The following is a 10,765-nucleotide window of genomic DNA, read 5'->3' as shown; positions in this document are numbered from 1 at the left end:
TGCGGTTAACACCTGCCAACTGCGCAGCCACTGCCTTCCCAATCGAATCAATCATGTAGGGCAGCCTGGAAGGCCCAATCAAAGCTGCTTCTACTTTCTTGATTTTCCGGTAAACCAGCGCCATGCCCGCTCCACACAGCAGAAAGCCGGTCACCACCAAGCCGAATATATACACATCTTTGACGTCCTCCACAGAAAGCATGTAAAGGCACATGACCTGCAGTCTCCTCCACGAATCCATCACGTAACCCATCACATGCGTCCCGCAGGACAGGTCTGGTCCTCCGCCCCCGAATGTCTTGTAGAAAAAAATAGTGTCAATTGCGTTCAGAGACCCCTTTAACAGATCCATTTTTGTAATTTTCCAGAAGAGCAAAGCTGCAGCCTCACAGACAACACGCCACAGAAGCAGGAAAGATAAGGAGGGAGGGAAAAGAGAAAAGTGCATCCGTCTCGGCCGAGTGCAAGCTGGCAAAAAAAAAATAAATATATATATATATATATATATATAAAAAAAACAAATATAAAAAATATATAATATATAAAATATATATAAAAAACAAATAATAAATCCATTATTAGGCAATTAAAAATAACACAGTTACTGCATAAAATGTGTTGAAAGGCTCTCTGGAAAACTACCCAAGGTAGAAGTGACACTTGTTTATTATCTGAACCAGCTAATATAGGTTTTGTTTTTTTGGGGGGTTTTTTTTAAACAAACCTGTTTGGGACAGTGAATCACAAAGGTAGATGTTTCTTGAAAGAAGGACATTTCTATAGCCTCATATTTACTTCCCCAGCCGTGGCGTGGACACATTTACAGTTGGATGGACTGAGGCTGTGCAGATTGTTTTCTTCAAGGCAAGTAGCATGAGCGAGACCCAAATCCAGGTCTACATATTGGCAGGCCAGCTCCTTTTCCACTGAGCCACTTGCTCTAAATTCAAAGTTTACAGTCTAGATGTTGCCAGTGCGGTAAGTGCACAATCAGGTGTTACCATTTTAATAATGCAATGTTACCAACCTATATCTCATAAAATAATGCCATTAGGGACATTAGATGCTATTGCTAAGGACCCTTGGGCATACCTTTATCTGTGCCCTGCTTTTTACCGTTTGGAAATGCATAAAAAAAAACCTCAAAAATGGCGAATATATGGTGAAAAAAAATGCAATTTTTTGCATGTTACCTCGTTTCATGTGAAATTTGCTCATTATATAATAAAGCTGATATTTATCCTCTCGAACCTTTCAAAGAACTACAACAATCAATGACATTCCCAGTATTTCTCTGGTCATGACAAGTTACAGAATCAAAATATCTTCACTTGGAGGCAAGCAGCAGTCATTTGAGTAAAATAATAGGTTTGTAACCAGAATCCAAATTTATCAATTCATTTGAGAAAACACTATGTTCTAAACATAAACCCTTTGATTTCATAATTCCTGTTTATTAGATTTGACACCTAAATGGATCCCCTACAAAACAGTGCTAGTAATTTGTTTCAGTTTTATTTCTGGAACTTCTGGGAAATTCACATAATCAGGGATGTGGATGTCACCCAAAATATTGTAGTCTCCATAGTAGCATACTCACAGAGAGGCAACACTAGATGCAGGAATGATACCAATATATTTCACTAGAGTGTCTTTGTCTCAACCATGATCTAGAAATTGGAAATGATGTATTTATTTTTAGTACCTCAAGAATGACAATTTGTGCCAAATGTAGTCTCCGTAGAACCTTGTAGTCGCCGTAGTAGTAGCTCTATACTGGAATCACTTGTAAAACTATGATGTAGGTTTTACAGCAGAAATTTTGGTCCAGTCTTTTGACTCACGTTATAGGACACAGAAATAACACCATTTCCAATGCTTTGGTGTGTAACTTTTTGGAATAAAAGAGTTCTTCACAAACCTAATGTAGTCTCCGTAGTACCTGTTTTGTTCACAAGGATCAAGCACTCATTCTGTCACCGAAAAAAATCTAAATGGTATTTGCTCATGAAATTCTGCATGAAGATCCCTTGGGATGTTGTTATCATTGTGAAACAAACTATTAAGCATTACACTGAATTTCATTTTTCACCAAAAGTGAAACACTAGTGGTACACCTGATTGTCCAATTACAGAGAGGGCAATTTGTCCCTGTGAATATTTAATAATATCATCAGCAATGTATGTTGGAAGTAAACAGAGAACTTTAAGATTACATGGCATAGTAATTAAGGTGTTCTCACAGTTGGAAAAAAAATTTAGTTTTTTTGGAGTGCTACTACAGACTGGAACAGCTCCACCGAGGACCCCAGCGCAGAGAACCACAATGGAAAGTAGGTAAATGCAGATTTATTATCCCACAAGACTAATTGCACAGTTTGTACACCAGGCAGAGGTAAGGTTCACGGGTGTTCAGTCCAACAGGTCACAGTGTTTGTGAGGGAGCAGTAGAGGGTTATCCAAAACTCAGGCAGTAGGTCAATGCACAGAGGTATACCAGGCAAAAAAAAATCCAAAGCAGGCGAAAATAAGGGAAGATGGAACGGCAGTGAAGGTCTAACAAAAGCGGACACTAGAACACTCAGAACTAGTGGTGGGCGATACCGGGAATTTTGGTATTGATCCGATACCAAGTAAATACAGGCCCAGTATCACCGATATTGATACCGATACCGTTTCATATTTAAGCTTCATAGATCCAAAGGATCCAAAAGACCTAGGATAGAATTTTGCCAAACATTGTACATGACGACAAAATACTTTATTATCACAATCAACATTTTTGTTTAAAAAATATCACTCAACACAACTTAAAATCTCCTGAGGTAGAGGGCTAACAAACCACAATACAAGGGTGCGCTGCTCCGTGTTGTGTGACGCAGCACAGCGCTGCTCTTACAGAGAGTAGACTTTAGGCGCTTTTCCACTTCACAAAAGTAGCACTACTCGACTCGACTCTACTCGTTTTTTTTTGCTTTTCCATTACGGTAGTATCTGGTACCGAGTCCTTTTTTTTAGTACCTGCTCGGGAGCAGTTCCAAGTGAGTCGAGCCGATACTAAAATGTGACGTCAACAGGCTGCCGGCCACTGATTGGTCAGAGAACGTCGTCACTGGACGAGTCATGAGTGTGTCGTCCGAGAGGAAAATCAAAACCCGCCATTTTTAAATAGTCACAGCGGTGTTACAGCGACCGTCGTTTTCTTTCGTTTCACGGCGTTTTTTGTTTTTTTTTTACGCGACAAAACCACACCGTGGTCTGTGGACGTTTATGTTTGGTGGTGGAGGAGAGAATACAGAGAGGTGGATGAAGCGATTCGAAAAGAGGCCGCACTCGGCTCACCGGACATTACAGCAACTCAGAGAACAGCTGAAAAAGCTTAAAAGTGATTAAAGGACCACATTGACCGGAGTAGGTCGGACCGTAAGGGCTGGAAACGGTTCGACCGCAGGAACGCTGTTTACGCACACCGACCGGCGAGCAACGGGAGGCAGGATGACCGCGACTCGGCTTTGTTGGAAGTGACGGAAGGTAAGTTTTTTTTGTGACTGTAGTCTGCTTGAAAGCACCATTTAACGTTACTTATCCTATTGGTGGGAAGCCCACTTTAACAAGATTATGAGTCTAAACTTGTGTTAAGGTAACATCATTGTCTCATGTACGCGGACACAGTGAGCTAGCTGACTGCTAACTAGCGAGCTAGCTAACCCCGTGCTCCGCTTTAAAGTATTAACTTCTGACAGAAAAACACCTCAAGTCAGCAAGGCGACAAACGTGTACATTTGACTCATTTAGTGCCATTACGGTGATGTGTTTTGGGTTTTTTTTACATGTTTTTTGGCATGAACCTCTGCAGCAGTGACTCTGAGAAAACCATCTGAAACACACACACAGCATACATATTTGAATTAGTACTGTCAGGTTATTAAAAAAAAATGTGATTACAGGGTTTGTGATTAATCTAAATGAATAATTTAATTGCAGGTATATTTAAAAAAAACTCAGATCTGTGTGTGTTTGGAGCATTTAATAATCAGGTAAAAAAGGATCAGGGTTATTTTGTTACATATCAAGGAGGTATTAAACAAGCTGTAAATTGGTCTTAAATTGGGAGAACTGTCTAAGTGTAATTTGGATGGGTTAAATGCAGGCAAATTTCATTGTATTTATGTGTACAATGACAATAAAAGGATATATTATAAAGAATGTCTATAAAAACAGAATTGTGGGAGTTTGGAGGCTGATTCTTTCTGCACAATAAGACTCCTTTAATCCTCCTCCTTTAAAGATTACATATTTTAAATTTGTCCATTGAACATTAAAATCCGGATGAAAAACGAACGTTTTTAATGTGTTTTAAGCCTGTTCGAGTTCAGTGACGACGTTAACGGTCATTAAAACCGAATCAACATTTTGTGCGTGAACGTCAGTAAATGCACAAACTCCCACATTTGAGATTTAACAATAAGTTATCAAAGCAAGTTACTTTGGTTAAAAAAAAAAAAAAAAAATATGGACATTAACACGTTTATTGCTCAGAAACGCGTCTTTATTACAGACCAAGTCACTGACGTCAAAACAAAATGGAGCAAAGTGTGACTGAAGGCCTGATAGGTATTGTAACTAATCTAAACTAACGCTTTATTTTGACAGCCACAATTTTAATAGTTAATAGCGACAGCCTGCAGTTATTAATTATTTACGAGCTACTTAGGAAGCTAACAATTAGCTTACTGTCATGCTTTGTCTCTTCATCTCTAGCAGCTTGTATCTTCTCGTCTTCATCTTCATATGAATTCCCAAAGTCTTCTGTACGTCTCAAGCGTGTTTTTTTTTCGCCGCCAGCAACTTTCTCTTAAAAACTCACAGCAGTAAACACACAGAGTTCGCCATTGTTTATGTTTGTGTCGCATATAAAACGACGTCACTGCAGTCTGCTCTGCTGACCCCGCCCACGTTGAAGAAGTACTATTTGCAGTAGAAAAGCTCGCGCTTGGAACCAAACCGAGTAGAGCCGAGTAGCACTGGTACTTTGTAGTGGAAAAGTGGCTTTTGATGAATCTGTGTGCGCAGCAGTCAGTGCGTGCGGGAGAGAAAAAAAGCTTGAGTATCGATTATTTTACACGAGGATCGTTCAATATCAATACCAGCATTGGTATCGATATTATCGATATTAGGATCAATCCGCCCACCTCTACTCACAACATGAGAAAGCAGGAAGGAAGCTAGACAATGTGGTGATGAGGGAATGTTCTGACGGCATTCTTCACGGCAACCAAGCAATCAAATCCAGAAGTGCAAGAATTGGAAGTCCAGAAATTGGAAATTAAGCTACATGGAACGAATGCAGAAGAAATGTCAAAGTGAAAGCTCCAAAGAAAGTCTCACATGGGAGAGAATTAGCAGATAGAGACAGAGAATAATAATAATACTGTGACATATCAGTCTGCACCTGGGTATCAATACACGTAATCTTCCAATAGTTTGTCAGTTTGCTGAGTGCTGCAGTACACAGTATGAGGCATCGTAACAAACAACAAAACGAGGCCGTGCACGGTGGCAAACAAAGGTCATTTGTGTTTGTAATTGTTTCCAAAAGCCTGAGAAGCATTCCTCACGACGGCTTGCAGAAGAAAAGAAAGTTGTGTGTTGTGTGGGATATTCAGTCACACCTCTTTATCAGCGTGCGCAGACACTCCGCGTGCTGCCGACACACAAAGAGGTCACAGTCAACCATTGTTGGTGCAAAGACGGAGGGTCAACAAGAGGCACAAACCACGAGGCAGCGGCCTGCAGCGGCTGGCATTAGCTAGCACCACGCGCACGCACAGTGTTGAATCATTATTCACATCCAACTGTACTTTGACCTGCAGTTACACTGTGAAAGCACACGACACAACATAGTGTGTATGAAACTAACATGTCCTGCTATTAAAAAAAAAAAAAAAGTTAGAATATGATGACGTGTGTTTGTAGTCTGACTGAAATACCAGTGTTATGGAACTTCTGATTCATCTTCTGAAGGGATCCTCTGAGCTCGTTCTGGCAGATCACTGCATTTTCTGTGCACATATGCATATAATTACTACATACCTCCTACTCAAACACATTGTTTACATGATCCTCTAAACACTCCCTCTAAATTGGGCGGGCTATTTAAGATGCAGCCATTTCCCAGCTGCCCCTCTGACTGTCAACGCTGTGATATCACCACTGCTGTTTTGCCCCGCCCCCACTCCTGCATCCACATGTGGGTTCCACTGGGGTGGGGGGTTGTGATGATGAATGGACCCCATCCAACAAGCTACAGTAAGTACATTTATGTTGCTGTTGCAATAAATGCTTTCTACATAAATGACTATAAATGCATGTCAGGCTTAAGTTTGGCTGTAAATGTGAGTGTGGAATACAAAGTAATCACAGTTTACCTGGTTAATTAGTTACAATTCTACTTTATCTTCAGTGCAATCACAGCACACACCTCAGCCAAAATCCAACAGTCCTCTGTTTATGTCTCTGATGACATTTTCCTTTAATCTCGCTTTTTTTAAATCCTGCCTTTAGGTTGTAATGGCTGAACTTTGATCTTGAACACTCATTTTTTTAGTGGTACCTTTGAGCCCTATTGCTGATCTTTGATCTTGATTAATCCATTTTTAGCCAGACTTTAGATTCTAACAGGTGAGCTTTGATCCTAATCACAAATTTTTGCTGCTGACCTTTGATGATGATTGCTGATCTTTGATCCTGACTATCATTTTCATCTTGCCCTTCGAACTAATTGCTGAATGTTCATCCTGATTATTAATTTTGGTCAGATCTGAGCTCCTAATTGCTCAACGTTGAGCCACATTTTTTTTATGATGTTTACCTGAGATCCTAGTAGCTGAGCTTTGATCCCAATCAGTAATTTTTGATTGTAACCTTTAATCCTTATTGCTTAACACTGATCCTATTTATTCATTTTTTAGTCCTGAGCTTTGATCATAGTAATTGCTGAACCTTGATCCTGATCACTAATTTTGATTCTAATCTTAGGTCCTGCTGAACTTTGATCCTCATTATCATTTTGATCCTAATATTCAGTCATGATTGTATAACTTTAAATCTGATCTTTGATTTTGTTTGCTGTCCTTTGACCCTGTTTCATTGCCTTTTGTCCATCTGGATTGCAATTGTTAGACGTCAGGATCGATTGCCACCCAGTTACTTTGATCCTGCAAAGAAACACCAAGGAATATGTCTAACATGTAATAAGAAATGCTGATGTTTTAGAACAATAAATAACAATAAGCACAGTTTATATTTGAAGGGCAACACTGAGGTAAAGATTATTACCTACAACAAAGTTGTTTTGTTTCAAAAGACATGAACATATCCCAATGACATTTCATGAAGAGCTAATGCTTGGGTCAAAGAATAGGTGATTAAAGTTTGGCATGAATCTGAAACAAGGAATGGGCTAATCCTGAATCACTCTGCCCTCTCGTTCAGTTTCAACTTGATTAAATGAGGTAAATCAAAAGGTACGGATCATATTTACCATCCTGCCTTTAATGCATTAATCAAGATCAAAGAAACACAGACAAATGAACATATACTCAACCAAAAATATAAACGCAACACTTTGGTTTTGCTCCCATTTTGTATGAGATGAACTCAAAGATCTAAAACTTTTTCCACATACACAATATCACCATTTCCCTCACATATTGTTCACAAACCAGTCTAAATCTGTGATAGTGAGCACTTCTCCTTTGCTGAGATATCCATCCCACCTCACAGGTGTGCCATATCAAGATGCTGATTAGACACCATGATTAGTGCACAGGTGTGCCTTAGACTGCCCACAATAAAGGCCACTCTGAAAGGTGCAGTTTTATTACACAGCACAATGCCACAGATGTCGCAAAGATTTGAGGGAGCGTGCAGTTGGCATGCTGACAGCAGGAATGTCAACCAGAGCTGTTGCTCGTGTATTGAATGTTCATGTCTCTACCATAAGCCGTCTCCAAAGTCGTTTCAGAGAATTTGGCAGTACATCCAACCAGCCTCACAACCGCAGACCACGTGTAACCACACCAGCCCAGGACCTCCACATCCAGCATGTTCACCTCCAAGATCGTCTGAGACCAGCCACTCAGACAGCTGCTGAAAACAATCGGTTTGCATACCCAAAGAATGTCTGTACAAACTGTCAGAAACCGTCTCAGGGAAGCTCATCTGCATGCTCGTCGTCCTCATCGGGGTCTCGACCTGACTCCCAGTTCGTCGTCGTAACCGACTGAGTGGGCAATGCTCACATTCGCTGGCGTTTGGCACATTGGAGAGGTGTTTTCTCTTCACGGATGATGCGAAGGAGATGTGTTGCACTGCATGAGGCAAATGGTGGTCACACCAGATACTGACTGGTATCCCCCCCCAATAAAACAAAACTGCACTTTCAGAGTGGCCTTTTATTGTGGGCAGTCTAAGGCACACCTGTGCACTAATCATGGTGTCTAATCAGCATCTTGGTATGGCACACCTGTGAGGTGGGATGGATTATCTCAGCAAAGGAGAAGTGCTCACTATCACAGATTTCGACTGGTTGTGAACAATATTTGAGGGAAATGGTGATATTGTGTATGTGGAAAAAGTTTTAGATCTTTGAGTTCATCTCATACAAATGGGAGCAAAACCAAAAGTGTTGCATTTATATTTTTGTTGAGTATATATGTTGTGTGTTGGGGGGTTTGGCTGGATGTTTTTGTGTTGTTTCTTTTCTTTGCTCTCCAGGTGGTATGCACACTGGTGTTGTCTGTGGAGAAGGTGCCTGGCAGAAGAATCCTTCACCCTCATCAACATTATTGGCTGCCACTTGTAGAGGATGTCCACGTGCAGGCCTAATGACTCGCAGCACCCTGTGGATGATGCTCACGTGCAGACTTAAGGACTTTCAAGCTGATGCAGATAATTAGATGGCGTTCTGCATTTAAGCCATGAGTGGTTCAAGTAGAATTGCGGGGAACTCGGACATTGTGACGTTCATTTGTGAGACGCTGAGGACCGCGGCCTGGGTTTGACACATCGTGCCTGTGGAGGACGACGGTGTGAGGGACACATGCTGTCAGCACACATCAGAGGTGATTGTCTGACTAAGTGTAATAGTAATTGGTATTTTGTTACGCAGTATATTTGAACATTGATGAGAATTGTTGCAGCTCGCTTCTCCACGGCCGGGCGTGCGGACTGATGATCCTCCACCTGTTGTGAGAAGCTGCTCATTACATAAAGCTCAAAGTCAGACCTGAATGTGTTGCTGATAGTGTGTGCCTTTGAAGGATATTAGTTGTAGCTGTTGCTTACCTCACCTCTCTATCCTTCACCAGAGTCAGTTTGTCGTGTCCACTGGGGGGTGTTTGGCAGTGAATTGAGTTCCAGAAGCGCCGGGCTTCGATCCCTTTGGGTGCTGGAGAGCGCGCGTCCTTCACTCCGCCAGACAAGCTAATATATTATGTTGTACACAATTATTGCACAGAAAGGGAAATAAATGTTTTGTTTTTGGAACCGCTTTTTGGTTATTTAGCGCGGGTTCAGTCAGACGCAGGTCCGTTCCTCAACCGCGGCGGCACACAACAATATATGTGAACATTGGGCTTCTGACAAATTAAATTTAAAACGGTTTTCAGTTCTTCAGATTTGCTTGTCTGGATTAAAATTTGTACAGTTAAACAATGAAAAATATTTTCTACAACATGACAAACTTCATTTTCGAAATATGAAAGTCAAAATCATGAAATGCAGCAATGGGTACTTAGTCAACTGTATATTATACGATTATCTGTCTGGAGAAGGCAAGTCTCAAAAGGTGGATGAGCATGAAAGGAGCAGACTGCTGAGTGAAGCCACCACGACCTCCGGGAAAGTGTCTAGTCTTCTGTGGTCGTGATTAGAGAAACTGCACAATGTGCAGGTTTTGTCTACTTTAGCAGCAGTTTTGCAGTTTCATGGTGGAGCAGAGAAGACACAAGCAGATAAAACTTAATTGGAGGACACTTTGCCATAACTGGACCAGTTTTCTATCGTGAAACCTCACAAAGTTGTATTTATAGAACTGATTAAACAGTATTCTACTTAACTGAGGCTAATCAATTACTTGTTGGTAAATACTTTAAGTGCATGGGGACATTTAACAGGCACTCAGCTCATCATGAGGAGTAAAGTCTATTAATGGCATCTAAGCTATATATTCTACATCTAAAATTTACTGTTTATGCCCACATCAAAGGTCCTCCCATGATGTCATAAAGACCATATCATCATACCTGTAGTTTGACTCAAGAAGTATGACCTTTAAAATACAATTTTCTATAATCAGTTCTATTTTTTTCTGCCAGATGGTTCCATTTCCAACAGCTAGTTACTAGTAGCAGTCAATGTTTAGACAGAACTTCCCATCTCCAAGTACACACATGCTTCGATTGGAGCATCTGAACCAGATCCGGAAACCATTTCAGTTACCTCCTTTGACATAAAGAGTTCTACGTGAGCTCCTCCCGACTCCTGCTGAGGTTGGAATCATCACCTCCATGATTGTAGGAGTAAGCTTGAGATGTGTGATCAGGATCAGTAGCATTCCATACGATCTCCCAATAACTAACAAGGAAACTCAGACAAGTGTAATTTTCCAGCTTTCATTTCATTGTGATGGGTCTAGCTTTGATCTCCTTTTGACCATTCTTTGATCCCAATCACTGACCTTTGATCCAGAACTCTTCTGCAA

Source organism: Thalassophryne amazonica, chromosome 10 (assembly GCF_902500255.1).
Source record: "Thalassophryne amazonica chromosome 10, fThaAma1.1, whole genome shotgun sequence".
NCBI classification, from domain to species: Eukaryota; Metazoa; Chordata; class Actinopteri; order Batrachoidiformes; family Batrachoididae; genus Thalassophryne; species Thalassophryne amazonica.
This window is presented reverse-complemented; position numbering follows the sequence as displayed.